Source organism: Lampetra fluviatilis, chromosome 69 (assembly GCF_964198595.1).
Source record: "Lampetra fluviatilis chromosome 69, kcLamFluv1.1, whole genome shotgun sequence".
Lineage (NCBI taxonomy): Eukaryota > Metazoa > Chordata > Hyperoartia > Petromyzontiformes > Petromyzontidae > Lampetra > Lampetra fluviatilis.
The window spans coordinates 3,629,055-3,653,562 of NC_136343.1; positions in this window are offsets into that span (position 1 = coordinate 3,629,055).

The following is a 24,508-nucleotide window of genomic DNA, read 5'->3' on the forward strand; positions in this document are numbered from 1 at the left end:
ATGAATCCCTGCAGTCACGAAAGCTTTAAATCTAAATTTAGGTGTTAAGATGTTAAAACACCAAACTGAAATCTTTTACAAGGAATCATGTCTGTGTAATGTAGGAATTTCAGCGGGAGACGACTTGACGGGTAGCACACTTTTATTAACACCAACTTCACTAACACGTGTGGCCAACTGCAGCCTACGCTACGCGGTTCCGCCAGCTACACACACACAAGCTCTCCCGCCCCGTAGCTTCCAGGGAACCCACCCCGGCTGGGGTATGGGTTCCGACCACTGGGTCCCACAGCCTCGCCCTCACAAGGACGTCAGGCCGCGGGTCCCATGGTCTCGCCTCTGAGCCACACAGGGTCCCGGCCCTTACAAGGACAGCGGGACTAGGGGTCTCAGGGCCCTATCTCTTCCGACTCCGTCTTCGATCTTCACTGGTTACCAACTCCACGAGCGCCCGCGCGCATCGCCTTTTATAGTCCTCCGCTCCCGGGGAGACGGAGCCTATGCGGACCTCAATGTGAGCACCCACCCTAGTTGACCAATCACCACGCGCTGTCACACGATCCCTTTTCCCAGCTTGTGTCAGCGCACACAACCACTCACCACGCGCTGCCACACGATCCATCACTGTCAGCGCGCGTCACCACTATACCACGCGATGTAGCCACACCCGACGCGCTCTCACACGATCCCCCCCTGTCAGCGCGTATCGTCACTACATCACCCCCCACCACATAGCTCACAGCCGGCCCGGCTGCTAAGAAAAAAACTCCCTCCCCGTGTGTGCCCCGTAACACCAACAATAACCACAACAACACAACAACATAACACAACACAACACAACAAGAACTCCGCGAATCCCGTAAGAATCAGAACACGCCACCGTAACAACAAGAATAATATGTACAAACCGCTGAGTGACAACAATAAACTATATACAAGAATGACCCGTGCAGCGTCCCTCCATTACCGACCGCCCCTTGAACGGGACATTAGACCGGACCGAAGGGGAACGCCGCGACGAGATGCAACCCCGGGACCCCCTCTCCTCCCCTTTCAGGAAAAATGTCGCGTCTTAGCACGAGTCCGCCTGGCCGGTCCGTCATACGGCACCAGATGCGGTTGACCGTCAGGTGGCTCCGGCAGTCCAGGAAGGCACGGGGCAGGCATCGGAGATCCGCGCGTGCCTCAGGGTTCCGGTTTCCGATGGTCAGCAACCGTCAGGTCCGAGACACCTGGGAGTGGATCAGGCGGAGACACGTGAGGATCAGGCGGCGACATGTCCCTCTCCGAGTCGACGGCCACATCACATGCTCGGTCGTCACGACATAAAGGGAGGCCATGTGGCGCCGCGAAAGGTTTCAGATGGGAGGGGTGAACGTACCAACGGCGTTTTCCCCATTTAATCTGAACACACTGGGGTCGCGCAATACGCACGACTTCCACAGGTCCCCTCCATAGCCTCAGCAATTTTGGGGACGTAGCCAACGGTGCATGTGGGCAGTGCAGCCAGGCCTTATTGCCTGGTTTCCAATCGTGCGTATACACCTTCCGTGCATGCAATTTTTCGTTAGCGATCTGGCGAGACCTTGAATTCAACCTCGCAGCCTCCCGCGCTTCAGCCAGTTTAGCGATATTGAATTTGATGTGGCGGCCAATTTCGAATTTGCACGCGGCTTGGAAATCCCCAGTTGGGCATCCATGGGCGGATCGGCCTCTCGACCATACATGAGAAAAAATGGGGAAAAGCCCGTCGCCGCATGGGGGGCCATTCTATACGCCGCGAGGACCCCAGGTACCTGTAAGTCCCAGTCAACCTGATCGTCGCACACCTGTTGGCACAACATAGAAGTAATCGTCCTGTGGAGACGTTCAACCATTCCATCAGTCTGTGGGTGGTACGGGGAGGTACGCACTTTTTTCGTACCCAACAGGTCGCACACCTCGCGCAACAAAACGCTCAAAAATGTTTTTCCCTGGTCAGTCAGCAAGCGTTCGGGGGCACCTTTGTCCAAAACATAGCCCTGGACAAAGGCGTCCGCCACTGCCGCAGCCGACTGGTTGGCGAGAGGCCATGCCATGGGCCATCGGGTGAAGTATTCCACGCCACCTAGCAGGTACTTGTTACCTCTAGGTGTAACGGGAAAGGGCCCCAAGATGTCGAGCGCAACCAGTTCGTTCGTGCGCGAAACCTGGATGGACTGTAGCGGTGGATTAGCCACTACTGGCGGCGGTTTTCTTTGAGCGCACCCCACACACCCCTTGAGGATGTTCGCCACGTCGCTCCCCATACCCGGCCAATAATAGTCCCGTTGGAGTAGGGCGAGTGTTTTATGAAATCCCAAATGCAGGAGTCGTTTGTGAGCAGCTAGAACGACCCTACCCCACATAGCAGATGGCACAACGAGCGCATGACGCCGGGACATATTGTCCCACTTCATCAGGAGGCCCTGTCTGACCACCCAGGAGCCGACCCCCGTCTCCCCCCCCTCGGGACCCTCTGCCTTGCGACGCAACGTGAGTAGGGAGCTGTCAGCCATCTGGAGACGGCCCCACTAAATAAGAGGCAACGTGAGTAATGAGTCCCCGCACGCGGGAGCGGCAGGTACGTCGACCCGTGGTGCGTCGGTGGCGGCGAGCAGAACTCCCGCGGGGACGGCGACAGGGGGTTTACAACGCGCCAATCCCAGAAGACATGCGCATTCCGAGCGAGGTGACAATCGCGACAAGGCATCCGCATTCGAGTGCCGCAATCCCCTACGGTAAATAGTCGTGAATTGGTAGTCCTGGAGGACCTCCAACCATCGGGATAACTGACCGGAGGGTTGGGCAACCCGCATTGCGTACTGAAGCGCCACGTGGTCCGTACGAACAGTAAAATTACGGCCGTAGAGATACGGCCTGAATTGCTGGATAAAAAAAACGATCGACAGCAATTCACGACGTGTCACACAGTAGCGCTGTTCCGCTGGTGACAAAACCCTGCTACCGTAGGCGACCAGCCGTTCAACACCCCCGACCACCTGCGAGAGCACTCCCCCGATACCCATGTTACTGGCATCCGTGTCAAGCAGAAACGGTTGCGTGAAATCGGGGTAACACAAGGGAGGAGCCCGCACTAAGGCGTCCCGAAGGGAGCAGAACGCAGCCTCCTCCTCCGGCCCCCAGTGAAACCTTACCCCTTTCGCCGTCAAAGCATGTAGGGGCCTGGCTATGGTGGCAACATTTTCGACAAAATGGCGATAGTAGGAGGCGAACCCTATGAAGCTGCGGACCTCAGTGACTGAGGTTGGCGTTGGCCACGAGCTGACGCAGTGCGTCTTAGCAGGGTCTGTAGAGATCCCTGAACGGCCAAGAATATGCCCCAAGTACCTCACCGATTCCCAAAGCAGGTGGCATTTCCCTGGTTTAAATTTCAACTTAGCGGAACGCATCCTGAGGAACACCCCCCTTAATCGTTGGAGGTGCTCCTCAAAGGTCCGGCTGAAAACGATGATGTCATCGAGATAAATCAAGCAGGTGTCCCATTGGAGACCTGACAAAACCAATTCCATGAGCCTCTGGAACGTCGCGGGAGTGGAATGAAGTCCCATGGGCAAACGATTAAATTGAAACAGGCCTCCCGGTGTCCGGAAAGCGGTCTTTGGTTTTGATTCCTCATCGAGCGGCAATTGCCAAAATCCCGAAAGCAGGTCAAGCGTCGAAAAAAAACGTGCCCCTGCCAAGGCATCTAGAGACTCATCCATTCTGGGGAGTGGATACGCGTCAGCCATCGAGATTTTATTAAGGCGGCGGAAGTCTACAAAAAAACGCAAGGACCCGTCCTGCTTTTTAACAAGGACGATGGGAGCACCCCATGGACTGGAAGAGGGCGAAATGATGTCGGCAGCCAGCATGTCATTAACAGCCGACTGCACATGCTCCTTCTCGGCTGGGCTCAGCCGGAAGGGATTCTGCCGAATTGGGGCCGCATCACCCGTCGCTATGTGGTGGTGCAACAGGTCTGTGCAGCCAATATCGTATTTGTGTCTGCTAAACATATCGGAAAATTCGAGTAGCAGGCCCCTCAGCGCTCCCAACTGCACACTAGGCAGGTTACTAGAACCCGCACACAATGAGTCCAACCATTGTGTGTCCTCCCCCGATGGAAGATGCGGATTCAGGGTAGAATCAACATGTTCAACGAGCTGCTCATCCACGGGCAACTGCGCCGCGTGAGCAAGCACGGTGCCCTGTGTAATAACAGCTGGCCGCGACCCCGCGTTCAGAACCATAACGAATGGATCCCTGTCCGCCCGCACCATGGTCTGAGCTACCGCCAAGTCGAGGCCCCCAACAGCTTTGTTTGACGGCCCCAATAGAACACCCTGTCCCGCCGCATCCACCCCGAAGGGTTTTCGTAACCGAAGGGGTACCAGCATCTGCGATCCCGGGGGCACGCGCACCGTCTGAGTTGCCAGCGCCTGGACCGTTGCACAAACCGTGCGTAGTTTGGTAGGACTTGCCAAAAATGCAATACGCCGACCCGATGGAAGCTCAATACAGGCCTGATCGACAAGAATTTTAATGGGCATTTTAGCCAAAAAGTCCGTACCCAGTAAACATGGAACTGCCAGGGACGATAAAACCAAAACAGGACCCGCCAATTTAATATCTCCGATACAAATGGTCGCCCGAATCTGGCCGACAATCCCCAAGGAGCCCCCGTTCGCCGCGTAACATGGTACGTCCACCGAGAGCAGGGGTCGACATTGGACGGGGAGGATGTTATAAATAAGGTCCGAAATGATAGTGGCCGACGCACCCGTGTCCACCAGTACCCGGACCTCAACCCCGTCAATAAATCCCGTTACCACGGACGACCCGGCCGACGCAGCCACTATTCTGTGGGCCAACTCGGACCATTTGACTGCTCCCAGGCCGTGTACGAACCCCCCTCGCCGAACCGAATCCCCGGCCCCCATGCGTGTTCCCTCCGCCGCGAAGCGGCGACCCAAGTGTGCCGTGTATGTGGACCGAGCATGTGTGGTGCCGCGACTTGCCGGGGGTAGCTGGGACGACTTGGGCCCTTGGTCGTCTTCCGGACGTGGTCCCGTGGCGCGCTGACGCGGAGCCCGGCACCCGGACGCGACGTGACCCCGAACGCCGCAGTTGTAGCACATGACGAGAGACGTCGCAGGTTTCGGTTGCTCCAGCTTGCGGGTCGATCGCAGGGGCGAACGACCTCCCGATCTCCACTCCGCCGGTCTTGCCACGGTGAAGGCCTCCTCCCGAGACGGAACACTCTGAGGCTCGGCGACCATTGAGGCAGGTGTTGCAACTCCCGCCGATGCACAGACGACCGTCCGCTTCCGCTTCAGGACCTCGTGTGCGTGGATACTCGTAGCAACCCCCAAAGAGCAAATGTCCATCTCGTCAGTCGTATTGATGGGGACCCCCAGGTCCTGGGCCAATGCCAGCAGCTGCTCCGTCACCATGGTGTCCTTCCCCTCCTCGTCCATGCGGGGAAAGGCGGCGTCCGCAAGGGCGAGCAGCGCCGTGCGGTAGGCGAGCGGAGTTTCCGTGTCCCCTTTACGCCGCTCGTAGAACTGGTGGCTACAGGCCGAGGGCGGTCCATACACTTTGGCCATGAGGTGTAGCGCGGCCTGGAGCGTGGAGCGGGACGATCTTGGGGCGGACCTGAAGGCCGCGAGTGCGTCGTCGTCCAGCGTCACCGGCAGCGCACGTAAGGCCGTGGCGTCGGACCACCCCGACATTTCTTGATGTGCGAGAAACCTTCGCTGGAAGGCTCCCCAGTCGTCCCCCTCAGCCTTGAACGCCGTCAGCGCGGGAAGTCTTTGTTTGAAGACTTGGTCGTCCTCCGACAGATGATTTTCCCGCGCGCCGCTTTGGTTGAGTAGAATGGCGGCTCCCTCGGCAGGTGTTTCCTGGGGACTTTTGGCACGCGCCGATGTCGCGGGCTGTGAAGAGTGGAGGTCCCCGACCACGTGGTGCCCACGATTCCCGCCAATCGACGGCTGATCAGCGAAATTGGCGCCAATTTCAAAATTCGAGGCGCGGAGCGCATTCTGGCGGGATTCTTCGGCCCGTGCTCCCTCCTCCAGCCTTGTCGTCGTCCTCCCTCTTCCAGAAGCGGTGATTTCCGCCAAAATAGAAGCGGCGGCGAGCAGCAACTCCGCCAGGCGGGAGTGCACATCCTGAAGGCCGGTGTCGGACCCCAGCGGAGCGTCGGGCATCGCCGCGAGGTGCTGTGGCGTCGGCATCTCCTTCTCCTCCCCTCCCGAGGCTTGCAGTCCTGGTACGTCGTGGTCGTCTTCCCGATCTCGCTCGTGGGTACGGGTAGTCTTCCTAGTATCCATTCTTTGAAGACAGGTTCACTTCTGACGCCAGTTGTAATGTAGGAATTTTGGCGGGAGACGACTTGACGGGTAGCACACTTTTATTAACACCAACTTCACTAACACGTGTGGCCAACTGCAGCCTACGCTACGTGGTTCCCCCGGCTACACACACACGGGCTTTCCCGCCCCGTAGCTTCCAGGGAACCCACCCCGGCTGGGGTATGGGTCCCGACCACTGGGTCCCACAGCCTCGCCCTCACAAGGACGTCAGGCCGCGGGTCCCACGGTCTAACCTCTGAGCCACACAGGGTCCCGGCCCTTACAAGGACAGCGGGACTAGGGGTCTCAGGGCCCTATCTCTTCCGACTCCATCTTCGATCTTCACTGGTTACCAACTCCACGAGCGCCCACGCGCATCGCCTTTTATAGTCCTCCGCTCCCGGGGAGACGGAGCCTATGCTGACCTCGATGTGAGCACCCACCCTAGTTGACCAATCACCACGCGCTGCCACACGATCCCTTTTCCCAGCTTGTGTCAGCGCACACAACCACTCACCATGCGCTGCCACACGATCCATCACTGTCAGCGCGCGTCACCACTATACCACGCGATGTAGCCACACCCGACGCACTCTCACACGATCCCCCCCTGTCAGCGTGTACCGTCACTACATCTGCATTAACCACAATACTTGTGGTAAGAATGAAAAAAAAAAGTACTCCGGTAATATATGCATTGTCTTTGAAACTGATTGGTCCACACCAGAGACAGCTTTCTAATGAGCAAAGTCTCAAAACGGTGTTATACATATTCTTTAACACTTGCATCCATACTCACAAAGAACTGTGATGCCGCCGCTATGAAGCCGTTCGCCACCACCAAGCAACGGAGCCAACCCCTCGTCCCCCTCACCTCACCTCACATGAACACACCCGCACGCATTCCCCCCCCCCCCCCCATAGAGCTGGAAGGGAAGGTCACCTGATCGACCGGTTTTTATCCGCGAAACCCTTATCGGGATTAACTCTCACGGTTTCCGGCGATCAGGGAATTGGACGGCCTCCCCCGACGCTACTTTGCACCGCGGCGCTGCGACCGGCCTTAAGATGGTATGGCCGCGGCGAAGGGCATTCGGCCACCACGGTTGAAACGCATCCCCCACACACACCGCCCACGTGTCGACGAGGCAAGCAGGGGAGGGACGAGACAGCATGAGTAGCGGGACCGCAGGGGCTCTTGCGCATAGTCACGGATGGTTAAGATAATTACGCTTGAGCGCGCAGGCACCATTGTTAGGGAGGGTAAAGGATTAAGCTGAAAGTATGAATAGATCGGGAGAAGGGAGGCACGCGGGGAGCCCGTACACAGATTCTCACGGCGAGCCTTTGTGATGGACGCCGCCGCATAATCTGCAATAATAAAGGCATGCGTGAGAAAGGGATTAATTCGAATTTACGCCGCGCAACGCCGCACAGTGATTAGCATATCACAGGCGCCCGGAACCGCCGTACACGTGCTAGAGGGCGCGAGCCCATTATTAAGGAAAAGCTGAGGGCCGCCATCCCGCTCGGAGCCGCATCCCTTTGATATAGGGAGGATAAAAAGGGGGGCAAAGGGGAGATCGGGCTCTCACTCCAGCGCCAGGCGACAGGACGCTCTCCAGTCCAGCGACCCGAATGTCCGTGAGACGCATCGAGGTACGCTGCGAGTACGGGATCAACGAACCGCCGTGGGCACCTAACAGTGAGTAAGAAGGTGAAGTAGGATCATAGCCGATAAATAGAGAATAGATTCAGGGGTGGTAGAATAGGCCAGCCTCGTCGACTCATACTGATTTAGCATCAATTCGCAGGTAGCAAATAATAAATCATTAATAGGAAAGCGTGGCCTCGTGTGATCTCGTGAGCGGTGTGACCGCGTGTAGTGCTGCGGCTCGCCTCGTGGGAGCGCTGCACAGAGCGGTGTCGAGCAGTGTGCTGCGTGTGGAGCGGCGTGTGTGTGCGTGCGTTCACTCCGTGTATAATACCGGTGCGCGATCATAACGCGAGTATTCAGTGGTGAGTGCGTTCCGCGGGGAGCTGTGTGCGTGAGTGTGCGTACGTTCGCCACGTGTCAGATACGGGTGCGCATTGGTAACGTGGTTATTCGACGTGGAGGCGAGTGCCGCACAGGGCTATAGACGGGCACACGCTCGCAGCATGCGAGAGCTGTACGTAGCGGTGTAAAGAGGGGGAGTATGGCGTTTGATTGATGATGCTGTGCGCACGTATGCTTGCAGCGTGGGAGCGCAGCGTGAAGCCGTATGGGTAGGGGAGTCGCGTCCGAAGGCCGGCGAAACCCTAGCGGGTATTAGGGAGGTGGGGTAACGTAAACGGAATAGGGGATGCAGGCGGGGGGGACCCCAGGGGCCAACGGCCCCCACAGAACGAATGGAAAGCCGCGCTGGATGTCAGCTCATACCAAACAGTGGGATTGGCCAGGGCTGCTGTTAAAAGTTACGAAGATAGCTTGAGGCATCAACAACAGTCAGTAACATGAGAAGCCACTGAGCTCTATAGCTGATCAATGTTGATACAGCGTGCGCACGGAATAAGAACCCATTAAAGTAGTTCATGTGCACATAGTGTATTGTTTACATATAGCTGATTCAATATTGCTACCCAGATATCAAATATCGCTGACAAGAGTGGGTCACTATGACATTTGTTTGTCACTATTACACACTCGGGCAACTGTTTGGGGCGCTGCAGTGACAAGATGTTAACTACCTCGCCTGGTATAGAGGAAGGTGACCCTGACGTCTGTATATTTGCATGCAATTTTCTCCGGGTTCTCCGTTTTTTTCCTTTACATTCTTCACGCACATTTCAACTGGATAAGCAACTTCGTTGAGCAATCATTTGCAGCCAGATTGCTTCTGAAAAAGAGCTATATAGCTCAGTGGGCCTTAACTGGTAAAATAAAAAATTGTTTGTGTTCATAGTTTGTTCCAAATATATATTCTTTAAGGGGCTGTCAGTGACGATTTGTCCACGGTGAATAGTTGACACCTACACAACCATTTTCAATAGTTTGCACACGTACAGCTAGAGCCATCCATCCCTCCCCTGAATGGAAAACTGCTTTCGTGTGCCCTTGTCATGAAGGTGGCACGAGAGATGACCTGAACAATTGTTGCTCTATCTGAATCTAGATCTTTAGGAAGATCTTCAAATCAGACATTTCAGATCATTCCATCAAAAGCAATGTGGCTTTCGAGAAAAATATAGCAAAGCCTCTGCAGTCTTTCATACTCTTCACTTTATCTACAAAAGTTTTGAATCTCGTCCTCATCGCGCCATCCTACTCCTCGACCTGTCTAAATAATTTCACACTGTGGATCATGCTATGATGTTGCAAAGGCTAGAATGCCTACATTTTTCGAATTATGCAATGTACTTATCTCAACATTTTCAATTTTTTTCCTTCAATAATATATCATCTTGCAGAACCCCATTGTGAAGGGGAGCTCCTCAGGATTAAGTACTTGGCCCGATCGTGTTTTCTCTGCAGGTCAACAATCTAGGCATCTCCAACCTGCACTCTGACAATAACTTGCTGCCTAATGACAGCACAGATGACCTCTGAAAATTCCTTGCAAGAGTTACAACAGCATCTACAAGAGGACTTTGACAATCGTCAACTTAAAGCCCTAAAACTAGTCCTCAACACTAAAAATACAAAAGTTATGATATTTTTCTGACTGCCTCAAGCCTGTCTCATCACCTGTGCATATTGTGCTTCTGCACTCACATCTTGTTGAGCATTTTCACAACTTTACATATCTAGGCTTTATCCTTGACTCGAAGAAGTCTTTCAAGACCCACATTGACCACATGGCCACCAAGATATATATATAGGTATATAAACATCGCATTCCTCGATTTTGTCTGAATATAGTTAAACCGAACATCAAGCCCATATTTGGCTATTGTGACACCATCTTCAAGCAAGCTTCTCAATTGAATTTGATAATGTTGAAGTTGTGTGCAAAACTAGCTACTACTGTCATGGGACCTGCTTTGCCAGTACCAAAATATGAGAATAGGTTTTCCCCTTTTTCTGGCAACAAAACTGAAAACTTTTTTCAAGGATTCATCACTGAAAGCTACACATTATCTCACTACCTAATAGACTACTTAGTTCCTTTTAAGTTTTGGTGGAAATTACGTCCACAATTCTGCTCCACGTTTCTGTAAAAATCTTGACGCTCATCTGCACCTTGGTTCCCTCACTGTACTACTCTTTTTGATTTCCATATGAGGCCAAAACACAGAACTTTTTTTGACATGCAACTCGCTTTTTCTGGCAACTTTGACCTCGTATATTTGTACTGTTTGTTTATTATCGTGTGTTTAGTTTATGAATGGTATATTATTCGTCTAATAGTTTTTAATATTTCTTAAGGACTCGTTCTCTGAAACATTGATGTTTTTGCATTTCGTTTTTTTCGCTGCTGTACTTGCGCACTACGGATCTCCCTTGTAAAATAACCAGCCAATTAGCTAAACGGGATGATCAGTATAATTATAATCAAAGTTAACGTCAACTTAAACTGTGACTTTTAATCCCCTGTATACAATGACGTGTATAGACAGCACCCCCTCCCCCATAAAAAAACTGCCGTCTCGGCTGACAACAATCACGTAATAAGAGGGGGGAATGCCTGCAAGAACGTGCGCTAACACAATTACTATAACAGGGAGGTTTAGACGGACATCAGCAACAAGAACCTGTAATTATTTTACTCGAACTGCGAGGGAAGCGCAACAATCCACGACGTCCGTGGACGCACCACAGGCATAAGCATCAGGAAGCACCCCAGATCAACTGGAAGCTGCAGCTCGGATCATGGCTGCGGCCATCCACCGGACGATGTTGGAACACAATTGTCATGACGGGAAGAAAGCTGTTCAACGGAAAGAATCGCTCTTGGAGCAAGGCCTCGACGTCAGTCCCCTACCATGAGCAGAAACTTGCACACTGGGAACCACCGGAACATCACAAAAACGGTCTAAAGGGCGCAGCCCTTCTCTGGGAGAAGAAGATGGCGACCGGGCTTCCGCACGGAGGCGCTGCCGGGGGATCCCCAGACTTCAGTGCTGGGATCCTGCGGGCAGCACAATGCAATCCTTCTGAAGCGCAGCCTCCAGGCTCAGTCGCCCTGGCTCGTCAGACACATCAGACACCCGCCGCTCTGGAGATGGAGATTAACTATCTACATAGGGTGGAACGTAGGGTTTTAACCGTGATGGGTGCACAAAGCAGCGATGGCGACCGACCTATATATGTACACACTGTGGCCTTTTGACCCTGCCATGGCCGGTGTAATTTTGGGGACGTACCCAGGGGCACCTGGGGATAATGCAGCGACGCCTTGTCCCCAGTTGTCTATGGGGCCCACAAGCTTCTCATATGTGGTCTGCCATTTGGCCAATATTCCCTGAGATGCCTTTGGCACCTCTGTCAATCGCCTAAGCATGACCTGCATGGGCATAGGCATGACAAACCTCTTTTTACCCAAGTCCATGCCCAACTGAGCTTCCACGGGGGAATCGCTCTCACTCCCGTACATGAGATAAAACGGGGAGAATCCTTTTTAGGCGTGAGGGGCCATCCTATATATGGCCAGGACACCGGGGATGTGCCAATCCCAGTCCGACTGCATTTCATTAACCCTTTGGCACAACATGGATGTAAGAGTCCTGTGCAAGCCTTCCACCATCCCGTCCGTCTGAGGATGGTAGGGCGACATCCTAATTTTTTGTACGCAGGGAGTCGCACACCTCTCGTAACAATTTAAAAGAAAAATTCCGCCCCTGATCTGTAAGAAGTTGTTCAGGAGCCCCCTTATCCATTACGTAGCCATGCAAAACGCATCCTCAATGGATGCGGCCGACTGGTTTGGCAGAGGCCATGCCATCGGCCACCGGGAAAGTTATTCCACCCTGACCAGGAGAAATGTATTTCCCCTCTGAGTAGCAGGGAACAGCCCGAGAATATCCAATGTGACTAGCTCGTTAATTCGAGACACCGTGATAGATTGTAATGGAAACTGGGCCTGCCTCGATATTGACATTGTTGCTCCATTGACATTGTTGCTGCATTGGCATAGTTGCTGCATTGGCATTGTTGTTCTATTGACATTGTTGCTACATTGGCATTGTTGCTACATTGACATTGTTGCTGAATTGGTATTGTTGCTCCATTGACATTGTTGCTGCATCGACATTGTTGCTGCATTTGCATTGTTGCTACATTGACATTGTTGCTGCATTGGTATTGTTGCTGCATTGACATTGTTGCTGCATTGGCATTGCTGCTACATTGGCATTGCTGCTACATTGGCATTGCTGCTACATTGGCATTGTTGCTGCATTGACATTGTTGCTGCATTGGCATTGTTGCTGCATTGGCACTGCTGCTACCATGGCATTGTTTCTCCATTGACATTGTTGCTGCATTGGCATTGTCGTTGCATTGGCATTGTTGCTGCATTGACATTATTGCTGCATTGGCATTGTTGCTGCATTGACATTGTTGCTGCATTGGCATTGTTGCTCCATTGGCATTGCTGCTACCTTAGCATTGTTGCTGCATTGGCATTGTTGCTGCATTGGCATTGCTGATACATTAGCATTGTTGCTGCATTGGCATTGTTGCTCCATTGGCATTGCTGCTACATTAGCATTGTTGCTGCATTGGCATTGTTGCTGCATTGGCATTGTTGTTGCATGGGCACTGCTGCTACATTGACATTGTTGCTCCATTAACATTTTTGCTCCATTGACATTGTTGCTGCATTGACATTGTTGCTGCATTGGTATTGTTGCTGCATTGACATTGTTGCTGCATTGGCACTGCTGCTGCATTGACATTGTTGCTCCATTGACATTGTTGCTCCATTGACATTGTTGCTGCATTGGCATTGCTGCTGCATTGACATTGTTGCTGCATTGGCATTGTTGCTGCATTGGCATTGTTGCTGCATTGACATTGTTGCTGTATTGGTATTGTTGCTGCATTGACATTGTGGCTACATTGGCATTGTTGCTCCATTGACATTGTTGCTGCATTGGCATTGTTGCTCCATTGGCATTGCTGCTACATTGGCATTGTTGCTGCATTGGCATTGTTGCTGCATTGGCATTGTTGCTGCATTGTCATTGTTGCTGCATTGGTATTGTTGCTGCATTGGTTTTGTTGCTGCATTGACATTGTTGCTCCATTGACATTGTTGCTCCATTGACATTGTTGCTGCATTGACATTGTTGCTGCATTGGCATTGCTGCTGCATTGACATTGTTGCTGTATTGGCATTGTTGCTGCATTGGTATTGTTGCTGCATTGGCATTGTTGCTGCATTGGCATTGTTGCTCCATTGACATTGTTGCTCCATTGACATTGTTGCTGCATTGACATTGTTGCTGCATTGGCATTGTTGCTGCATTGGCATTGTTGCTGCATTGGCATTGTTGCTCCATTGGCATTGCTGCTACATTGGCATTGTTGCTGCATTGGCATTATTGCTGCATTGACATTGTTGCTGCATTGGCATTGTTGCTGCATTGACATTGTTGCTGTATTGGCATTGTTGCTGCATTGAAATTGTTGCTGCATTGGCATTGTTGCTGCATTGGCATTGTTGCTGCATTGGCATTGTTGCTGCATTGGCATTGTTGCTCCATTGGCATTGCTGCTACATTGGCATTGTTGCTGCATTGGCATTGTTGCTGCATTGACATTGTTGCTGCATTGGAATTGTTGCTTCATTGGTATTGTTGCTGCATTGGTATTGTTGCTGTCTTGGCATTGTTGCTGCCTTGGCATTGTTGCTTCATTGACATTGTTGCTACATTGGCATTGTTGCTGGATTGGCATTGTTGCTGCATTGGTATTGTTGCTGCATTGGCATTGTTGCTGCATTGGCATTGTTGCTACATTGGCATTGTTGCTACATTGGCATTGTTCCTTAATTGACATTGTTGCTGCATTGTCATTGTTGCTGCATTGACATTGTTGCTGCATTGGTATTGTTGCTGCATTGACATTGTTGCTGCATTGGCATTGTTGCTACATTTACATTGTTGCTGCATTGGCATTGTTGCTCCATTGGCATTGCTGCTACATTGGCATTGTTGCTACATTGGCATTGTTGCTCCATTGGCATTGCTGCTGCATTGGCATTGTTGCTGCATTGGCATTGTTGCTACATTGGCATTGTTGCTACATTGGCATTGTTGCTACATTGGCATTGTTCCTTAATTGACATTGTTGCTGCATTGTCATTGTTGCTGCATTGACATTGTTGCTGCATTGGTATTGTTGCTGCATTGACATTGTTGCTGCATTGGCATTGTTGCTACATTTACATTGTTGCTGCATTGGCATTGTTGCTCCATTGGCATTGCTGCTACATTGGCATTGTTGCTGCATTGGCATTGTTGCTGCATTGACATTGTTGCTGCATTGGCATTGTTGCTGCATTGGCATTGTTGCTGCATTGGCATTGTTGCTGCATTGGTATTGTTGCTGCATTGGTATTGTTGCTGCATTGACATTGTTGCTCCATTGACATTGTTGCTCCATTGACATTGTTGCTGCATTGGCATTGTTGCTGCATTGGCATTGTTGCTGCATTGGCATTGTTGCTGCATTGGCATTGCTGCTGCATTGACATTGTTGCTGCATTGGCATTGTTGCTGCATTGGCATTGTTGCTCCATTGACATTGTTGCTCCATTGACATTGTTGCTGCATTGACATTGTTGCTGCATTGGCATTGTTGCTCCATTGACATTGTTGCTCCATTGACATTGTTGCTGAATTGGCATTGTTGCTGCATTGGCATTGCTGCTGCATTGGCATTGTTGCTCCATTGGCATTGCTGCTACATTGGCCTTGTTGCTGCATTGGCATTGTTGCTGCCTTGGCATTGTTGCTTCATTAACATTGTTGCTACATTGGCATTGTTGCTGGATTGGCATTGTTGCTGCATTGGTATTGTTGCTGCATTGGCATTGTTGCTACATTGGCATCGTTGCTACATTGGCATTGTTGCTTAATTGACATTGTTGCTGCATTGACATTGCTGCTACATTGACATTGTTGCTGCATTGGCATTGTTGCTGCATTGACATTGTTGTGCATTGGCATTGGTGCTGCATTGGCACTCGTGCACCGCCCATGCTCCTGGTGCTGTTGATACATTTGGGCTACATCCATCCCCAAACCTTTTTAAACAGTTTACATTTAGAGGCTGGCTCCTTTGCCTGATGACGACTGCTTGTGTTGCGATCGAAACGTCGTGATTTGTTTAATTTTATTTCTAACTACGTGACTTTACTGAAAAAACCAAAGAGTATGAATTCCTGCAGTCACGAAAGCATCAAACCAAGATTGAACCACCTCTACAGGGAGGGTTTTCACACATATGTTAGAGCTTTTAGCAGACTACGAGACAAAAAGGCTCACATGATCGAGTCTTTCACCTTTCTGAAGAGATGCTGCGACAACAAGGTAATACCGACCACATTTACACTCACATCTGCTTCTGTTACTTCTCCTAATGCCAAACGGATCTTATTCAGAGCTACCCTCTCTCTAATCTCAAACAGGATAAGACTACTTCGTCTTGAACTTGATAATTTAGACAAATGTCTCCTGCAATCACACTTAATATTAATAGATGCAAATGTCTGCATTTGATTGGAACCTTGTAGATAACATGACTGCTTCTTCTGCCGGAACAATGTCCTCCAAATGTAAGGTTAACCTTATTGATGAATTCAATTACTTGTCAAAAAAGAAACCAGATCCACACATTAAAAAGCTAGATGTTAACAAGACTGTTATCAATCAGAGTAGCAGCACAATCTAAGATAGCCTAAAATCGGTACTAGCTAGAGAGCTGAATTTTGCTGTCACCCCCAAACATCCCAGTGGATGATATAATTGCCCAGGTAGATGTAGCCCTCAAAGGCTTGGGACACATCCCGACAAACGTGGCAAGATCTAAAATTGCCACCATGCTTAAAAATGCTAAGAAACCCATTAGTAACATCAGCAAAGACGAGCGCTCTGAACTCGCAAAATTGAAAAAGAGAGAGGACATAGTCATCCTCTCAGCCGACAAGGGCAATGCTACTGTCATCATGGATAAAAACCATATACAACAACAAAATCCAAGACATTTTTAATGATGGCAGCTACACCAATATCAACAAAGATCCTACTAACAGCCTGACTACAAAAAACAACAATATCATTACCAGTTCGACTTCTCTAATCGAACCATGCAAACGGCTCTCCCTAAAACCTTCTGTAACTTCACTTCGGCCCATCGTTTCCACTGTGTGAGAATGTGAGTGAGAATGAGCTGTGTGTGAGTGTGTGAGAGTGGGCCGTGTGTGAGAGTGGGCCGTGTGTGAGAGTGGGCCGTGTGTGTGAGTAGGCCATGTGTGAGAGTGTGTGAGTGTGTGAGTGAGACGTGTGTGAGAGTGGGCCGTGTGTGAGAGTGTGTGAGTGTGTGAGAGTGTGTGTGTGAGAGTGTGTGAGAGTGGGCCGTGTGTGAGAGTGGGCCGTGTGTGAGAGTGTGTAAGTGTGTGTGAGAGTGTGTGTGTGAGAGTGGGCCGTGTGTGAGAGTGAGACGTGTGTGAGAGTGTGTAAGTGTGTGAGAGTGTGTGTGTGAGAGTGTGTAAGTGTGTGAGAGTGGGTGAGTGTGTGAGAGTGTGTAAGTGTGTGAGCCGTGTGTGAGAGTGTGTAAGTGTGTGTGAGAGTGCGTGGGAGTGTGTGAGTGTGTGTGAGTGGGCCGTGTGTGTGAGTGGGCCGTGTGTGAGAGTGGGCCGTGTGTGAGAGTGGGCCGTGTGTGAGAGTGGGCCGTGTGTGAGAGTGGGCCGTGTGTGAGAGTGGGCCGTGTGTGAGAGTGGGCCGTGTGTGAGAGTGGGCCGTGTGTGAGAGTGGGCCGTGTGTGAGAGTGGGCCGTGTGTGAGTGTATGAGAGTGGGCCGTGTGTGAGAGTATGTGTGAGTGGGCCGTATGTGGGAGTGGGCCGTGTGTGAGAGTGTGTGAGAGTGGGCCGTGTGTGAGAGGGAGACGTGTGTGAGAGTGGGTAAGTGTGTGTGAGTGGGCCGTGTGTGAGAGTGAGACGTGTGTGAGAGTGGGCCGTGTGTGTGAGAGTGAGACGTGATTTTTTTTTTAGATCGCTGTTGTTGCGCAGAGGGTCCAGTGGCCCATCACGCCAGGCGGCCAGCAGCAAGCAGCAAGATTACAGCTGTACAACATATTTGGTGATACTGCATTATCAGTGATAGAACAGGCACGGCTCGTTAAAAACAGTGCGTGAGTGGCCTTAATGAAACCTATAGTAGGCAACGTTTCTTCATAAAACGTACCACCTCGCCCGGTTAAGGGGGCAGGGGGGGACACAAAAGGTCCCGGGCGCGCGTTTGTTGTCGTCCCAGCGGGTGACGAGAGAAGGGACACGAGAGGTGAGGAAGAGCCTGAGTGGGGCCTGGTTGGTCGTGCGCCTGGCGCAGCCTGAGTGAGTCCTGGTGGATCGTGCACGTGGCGCCCTGAGGGAGAGCCGTGCTCCGTCCGCTGCTGCCCTGGGGGAGAGCCGTGCTCTTTACACTCCTGCCCTGAGGCAAAGCCGTGCTCTGTACACTGCTGCCTTGAGGGAGTGTCGTGCTCCGTCCACTGCTGCCCTGGAGCAGGGCTGCGCTCTCTCCACTGCTGCCCTGAGGCAGAGCCGCGCTCTCTCCACTGCTGGCCTGAGGGAGAAGAGCGCTCTCTCCACTGCTGCCCTGAGGCAGAGCCGTGCTCCGTCCACTGCTGCCCTGAGGGAACCCCCGTGCTCTCCACTGCTGGCTCGAGGGAGAGCCGCCCTATCTCCACTGCTGCCGTGAGGGAGCCAGACGCACTCTCTCCACTGCTGCCCTGAGGCAAAGTTGTGCTCCGTCCACTGCTGCCGTAAGGGAGAGCCGTGCTCCATCCACTGCTGTCCTGAGAGAGAGCCGCGCTCTCTCCACTGCTGCTGCCCCGAGATGTCGCAGGTGCTACCCTGGAGCAAGGAGGCGCTGCTGCAGTCGTTCAAGGACTACATGCGGTCCATCCTGGACAACTTCACGGAGATCGTCAAGACGGTCAAGGGTCGTGAATGAAGAGTCCCCTGTGTGGTGTTCAGTGGGGCTGTCTGGTCGGGCAGCAGAGACACGAGAGGCCAAGCAACGACATTCCAGCAGTGGGCTGAGCTCAAGGAGGGCTAGCTTGAGCACCATCCTGCAGCAGGAAAGGTGGCGGTGCAAGCGGTACAGCCGAGCCCACAGCAGCCAAGAATCTGCTGTCCCTGTCTGGGGGTGGAGGGGGGGGGGGCTTTTCAACCCTAGCACATGGGCGAGAAGGCGTGCATGTGTGACGAGTGCGGCAAGAAGTTTTCTCGCGCTCAGCCTACAAGTATATATATATTTTTCTTTTCCGCTTGCATGCTAAACTGTGTGTACCCCGAATATTTTAAAGATGGCAACTATCCTGCTGTGTATCATACTACTGTCTCTCCTGGCCATATCTAGTGCCACACTCAACTCTACAAACAGCTTGTTGCTCAATTTGCCACTACACCTGCTAATGAAACAGCTTATAGACATCTTCTTGGTTCTTTCGGTAAAGTCACGTAGAAGGGAAGTAATAAAATAATAAAAATAAAACAATGAAATAAAATAATTCTCACGACATTTCGGCTACAACGCAAGCAGCCGTCTTCAGGTGAAGAATGAGACACTACCAAGCTAGGAGCTTATATATAAGCTGGGTTGGAGGTGGAAGAGCGCCTTAACAAAAAAAAGAATGTGCATATGAAGAGGAATTTAGCATATTCATGGAAAATGCGTAGGAGGTGGGCGGGGAGGTTTCAAAGTCATATTATGCCCATGCATTATGCAGGATCAGCAGCACCAAGGGGGGGTGCAGGGAGTAGCATTAACAAAGGAAAGGAATGTTAATGATATGTAGCTGCAGTTACTAAACAACTACGTAGAAAACTAAAGTATAAACTACATAAAAAACTAAAGTATAAACTGCATAGCACCATCAGTATACTTACTATACTCTACAATAAGCTGAGTTACTAACAGCAAGTAATACATTACAATTCTACGTCGTAAAAATTATATAATATGCTTCCATCTAAACTTTATTCTCTTACATCACACGAGCATATACCGTACTATATACTGCCATAGATAAACCCAACATTAAATTATATACTGTATTGCTATAAACCACCTTATACATTTTAATATAACACTATGTATTATTCTACCTACCCTAATGTGTATCGAAATGGTTTATTACGTCCTTCCAATGATTGCTAAGCCAGAATCCATCTTCTCGGTTAAAATTGTCTCTGTATATGTGGATCGCCTCATGAACGAATCTCTCATGATAGCCAGATGGCTTGCAGAGAACCTCTGTCTTGGAGAAGTCAATGTCATGTGAGCCCACTGAGTTGTAACAGTGATCTGCCACGGCTGAGGTGTTTGTCCTACCGTGTTTCAGGTTAGCTTTATGTTCACGGATGCGGTCCGAGACATGTCGTTTGGTTTCCCCAATGTAACTGCTATCACAGAGGCAACTTAGTTTGTAGACGCCAGGGTACTGTATGTCTGGAACCACATCTTTTACAGACGGTACCAGATCACGGATTTTATGTACTGTGTTGAATCGGACCTGAATCTTGTGTTTAATCAGGATTTTGGAGATCTTTTTTGTGACCCCAGCAATGTAGGGTAAGGTGATGGTCTTGAAAGGCTCCTCAACAGGATCCTTCTTGATGGTTGGAGTGATGGCTTTGCGGATTGTGTAGTCGGAGTAACCATTAGCCTTAAGAGCTTGGCGTACGTGTTTGAGTTCACTGGAAATGTGTTCATGGTCGGAGATGCATTGGGCTCTATGATATAGAGTCTTGATGAGGGAATTCTTCTGGGATGGATGGTGGTGGGAATCCGGTTTTAGGTAAGCATCCGTATGGGTGGCTTTCCTGTAGACAGAGTGGCTCATTGAACCATCAGGTCTCCTTTTGATTAGGACATCCAAAAAGGGTAGCTTGCCATCTTTTTCGACTTCCATGGTGAATCTGATGGCTGGGTGTATGGAATTGATGTGGTCGAGAAATTGGTCTAGAGCAGGCCGGCCATGTGGCCAGATGACAAAAGTGTCGTCTACGTACCTCTTCCATAAGGTCGGGCGTAGAGTGGCAGTCTGGATGGCGTCCATCTCAAATTTCTCCATGAAGATGTTGGCTACAACCGGAGATAGGGGGGAGCCCATTGGGGTGCCCTCAATTTGCTTGTAGAAAGTTTCATTCCAGGTGAAGTATGTATTGGTTAAGCAGTGTCTCACCAGGGGGGGGTACCCCAGCATTCAGTCCTTGATGAACCAAGTCTTCAATGATTGCGATGGTGTCAGGTACAGGAACCTTGGTGAATAAGGAAACCACATCAAAACTGACAAGCAGGTCGTCTGGAGATAGGGCAATACCCTTGATTGTCGATACCAGGTCAGTAGAGTTTAGTACCGCAGAGGTGGTTTTTCCAGTGAAAGGCCGTAGGATTTCAGACAAAAAACGAGCCAATTTATAGGTGGGGGAGTTGATAGTAGAGACAATGGGACGAAGAGGTGTATCTTTATGTATCTTTGGCAAGCCGTATAATCTTGGTGGTCTGGCTGCAGAAGGTTTCAACGAGAACTGTTTGGTCTGATCAAATAATGCGGTTGAATCAGAAATGATTTTGTTGGTTTTAGTGACGAGGCTGTTGGTGGGGTCTCTTTTTATTTTTGTATAGCTGCCATCGTTGAGTAGTTCTTGAATTTTGTTGTTGTATTCTATTTTGTCCATGATGACAGTGGCATTGCCTTTGTCGGCTGAGAGGATGACAATGTCATCCCTCTTTTTTAATTGAGCTAATTCAAAACGCTCATCTTTGCTGATGTTGCTAGCTGGCATCTTAGCGTTTTTGAGGGTTGCAGAGATTTCGGATCTTGCTACGTCTGCAGCGATGTGACTCAAGCCCTTGAGAGCTACATCTACTCGAGCAATTATATCATTAACTGGTATGTGTCTAGGTGTGACTGCCAACATCTTCATGGAGAAATTTGAGACGGATGCCATCCAGACTGCCACTCTACGCCCGACCTTATGGAAGAGGTACGTAGACGACACTTTTGTCATCTGGCCACATGGCCGGCCTGCTCTAGACCAATTTCTCGACCACATCAATTCCATACACCCAGCCATCAGATTCACCATGGAAGTCGAAAAAGATGGCAAGCTACCCTTTTTGGATGTCCTAATCAAAAGGAGACCTGATGGTTCAATGAGCCACTCTGTCTACAGGAAAGCCACCCATACGGATGCTTACCTAAAACCGGATTCCCACCACCATCCATCCCAGAAGAATTCCTTCATCAAGACTCTATATCATAGAGCCCAATGCATCTCCGACCATGAACACATTTCCAGTGAACTCAAACACGTACGCCAAGCTCTTAAGGCTAATGGTTACTCCGACTACACAATCCGCAAAGCCATCACCCCAACCATCAAGAAGGATCCTGTTGAGGAGCCTTTCAAGAACATCACCTTACCCTACATTGCTGGGGTCACAAAAAAAAAGATCTCCAAAATCCTGATTAAACACAAGATCCAGGTCCGATTCAACACAGTACATAAAATCCGTGATCTGGTACCGTCTGTAAAAGATGTGGTTCCAGACATACAGTACCCTGGCGTCTACAAACTAAGTTGCTTCTGTGGTAGCAGTTACATTGGGGAAACCAAACGACATGTCTCGGACCGCATCCGTGAACATAAAGCTGACCTGAAACACGGTAGGACAAACACCTCAGCCGTGGCAGATCACTGTTACAACTCAGTGGGTTCACATGACATTGACTTCTCCAAGACAGAGGTTCTCTGCAAGCCATCTGGCTATCATGAGAGATTCGTTCATGAGGCGATCCACATATACAAACACAGAGACAATTTTAACCGAGAAGATGGATTCTGGCTTAGCAATCATTGGAAGGACGTAATAAACCATTTTGATACACATTAGGGTAGGTAGAATAATACATAGTGTTATATTAAAATGTATAAGGTGGTTTATAGCAATACAGTATATAATTTAATGTTGGGTTTATCTATGGCAGTATATAGTACGGTATATGCTCGTGTGATGTAAGAGAATAAAGTTTAGATGGAAGCATATTATATAATTTTTACGACGTAGAATTGTAATGTATTACTTGCTGTTAGTAACTCAGCTTATTGTAGAGTATAGTAAGTATACTGATGGTGCTATGCAGTTTATACTTTAGTTTTTTATGTAGTTTATACTTTAGTTTTCTACGTAGTTGTTTAGTAACTGCAGCTACATATCATTAACATTCCTTTCCTTTGTTAATGCTACTCCCTGCACCCCCCTTGGTGCTGCTGATCCTGCATAATGCATGGGCATAATATGACTTTGAAACCTCCCCGCCCACCTCCTACGCATTTTCCATGAATATGCTAAATTCCTCTTCATATGCACATTCTTTTTTTGTTAAGGCGCTCTTCCACCTCCAACCCAGCTTATATATAAGCTCCTAGCTTGGTAGTGTCTCATTCTTCACCTGAAGACGGCTGCTTGCGTTGTAGCCGAAACGTCGTGAGAATTATTTTATTTTATTATGTTTTATTTTTATTATTTTATTGCTTTCCTTCTACGTGACTTTACCGAAAGAACCAAGAAGATGAATCCCTGCAGTCACGAAAGCTTTCAATCGAAGCTTATAGACACTTCTACACTCCATCATTGGATCCTTTTAAACCCTCTCTTTGTCCCATTACTTCACCAGCACTCCTTCCAAACTTCATTCTGCTCTTAAAAATAACACCATCTGCGAGCTGCTGCTATTCGTCCAAGGTTCGCCGCTCATCATACTTTCACAGAAAATATCTGTGCAAACTGTTAATTCAACTTTTCTTATTTCTGGGTGGTATTGAGCTTCATCCTGGCCCAAATGTAAAGAACTCGTATAATTACGTAGATTTTTTTGGCAGAAAAGGTATTGGTGTTCTACATGTCAACATCAGATGGCTTGTGATTAAATTAAGTCAACTAAAACTAGAAGTGGCAAATCTTGACCCGGACATTTTTTGCCTAACAGAAACATTTCTCACTCCTGCCGTCAATGACTTGCATATTACGATTTAGAACTACACCAGTTTTCGGCTTGACCTAGGATCTAAAGGAGGTGGAATTGCCATTTATGTTCGTAATTGCATGTTCACCAGCTCACTCCTTGTTTAAAAAAGTTGATTTGAAGGTCTGGATCTCAGAATAACTCTCCCAAATATTCAACAAATATTGGTAGTGTGCTGCTATGGACCGCCTAGTGGGAAGGATGTTGAAGCTACATCTGCACTGAGAGCGCTTCTTTGGGGCCTCCCTAAAGGTGAAATAGTTTTAGTGGGTGATGTAAATTGGAATTGGCTAAACCCGCCGGCCGTGGCCACAAATTTTGCAGATTAATTGAACCTGTTTCAATTAATAAATGTCCCAACCTAAAAAATCCGGGACAGTCATCTCTGCTTGACATCCTATTGACAAATGCCCCTCACAATTTCGCACTGACTGCTGTTCTGGGTAATGACCTTAGTGATCACTCCTTATTTTTCGGGTGAGATCATCAGCCAGACCAAAAGCCCTCCCTATATTGGTTGAGAAGCACTCCATGAGACACTTCAGCACTCAGGCATTTACTAATGATGTGCTTCACTCGGATATTGACAAGGTCTGTGTTATCCCCAACCTGACTACGGCTTGGAAGACTTTCAGGTACACGTTTCTCCAAATTCTTAACAAACATGCTCCGTTGGTTATATATAAAACTAAAGGCAACCGCCCACCATGGTTTGATCCTTTGATTACAAAGCTCATGAAAACTAGGGACAAGGCTTGGGCATCTGCTCAGAAAAGTAATTTCGTCAATGACTGGCTAGAATACAGGATTTTAAGGAATAGATGCGTCAAAAAAATGTGTCATGCAAAAAATGACTACTTTTTTTCCACTCTCCTTGAATCACATGGA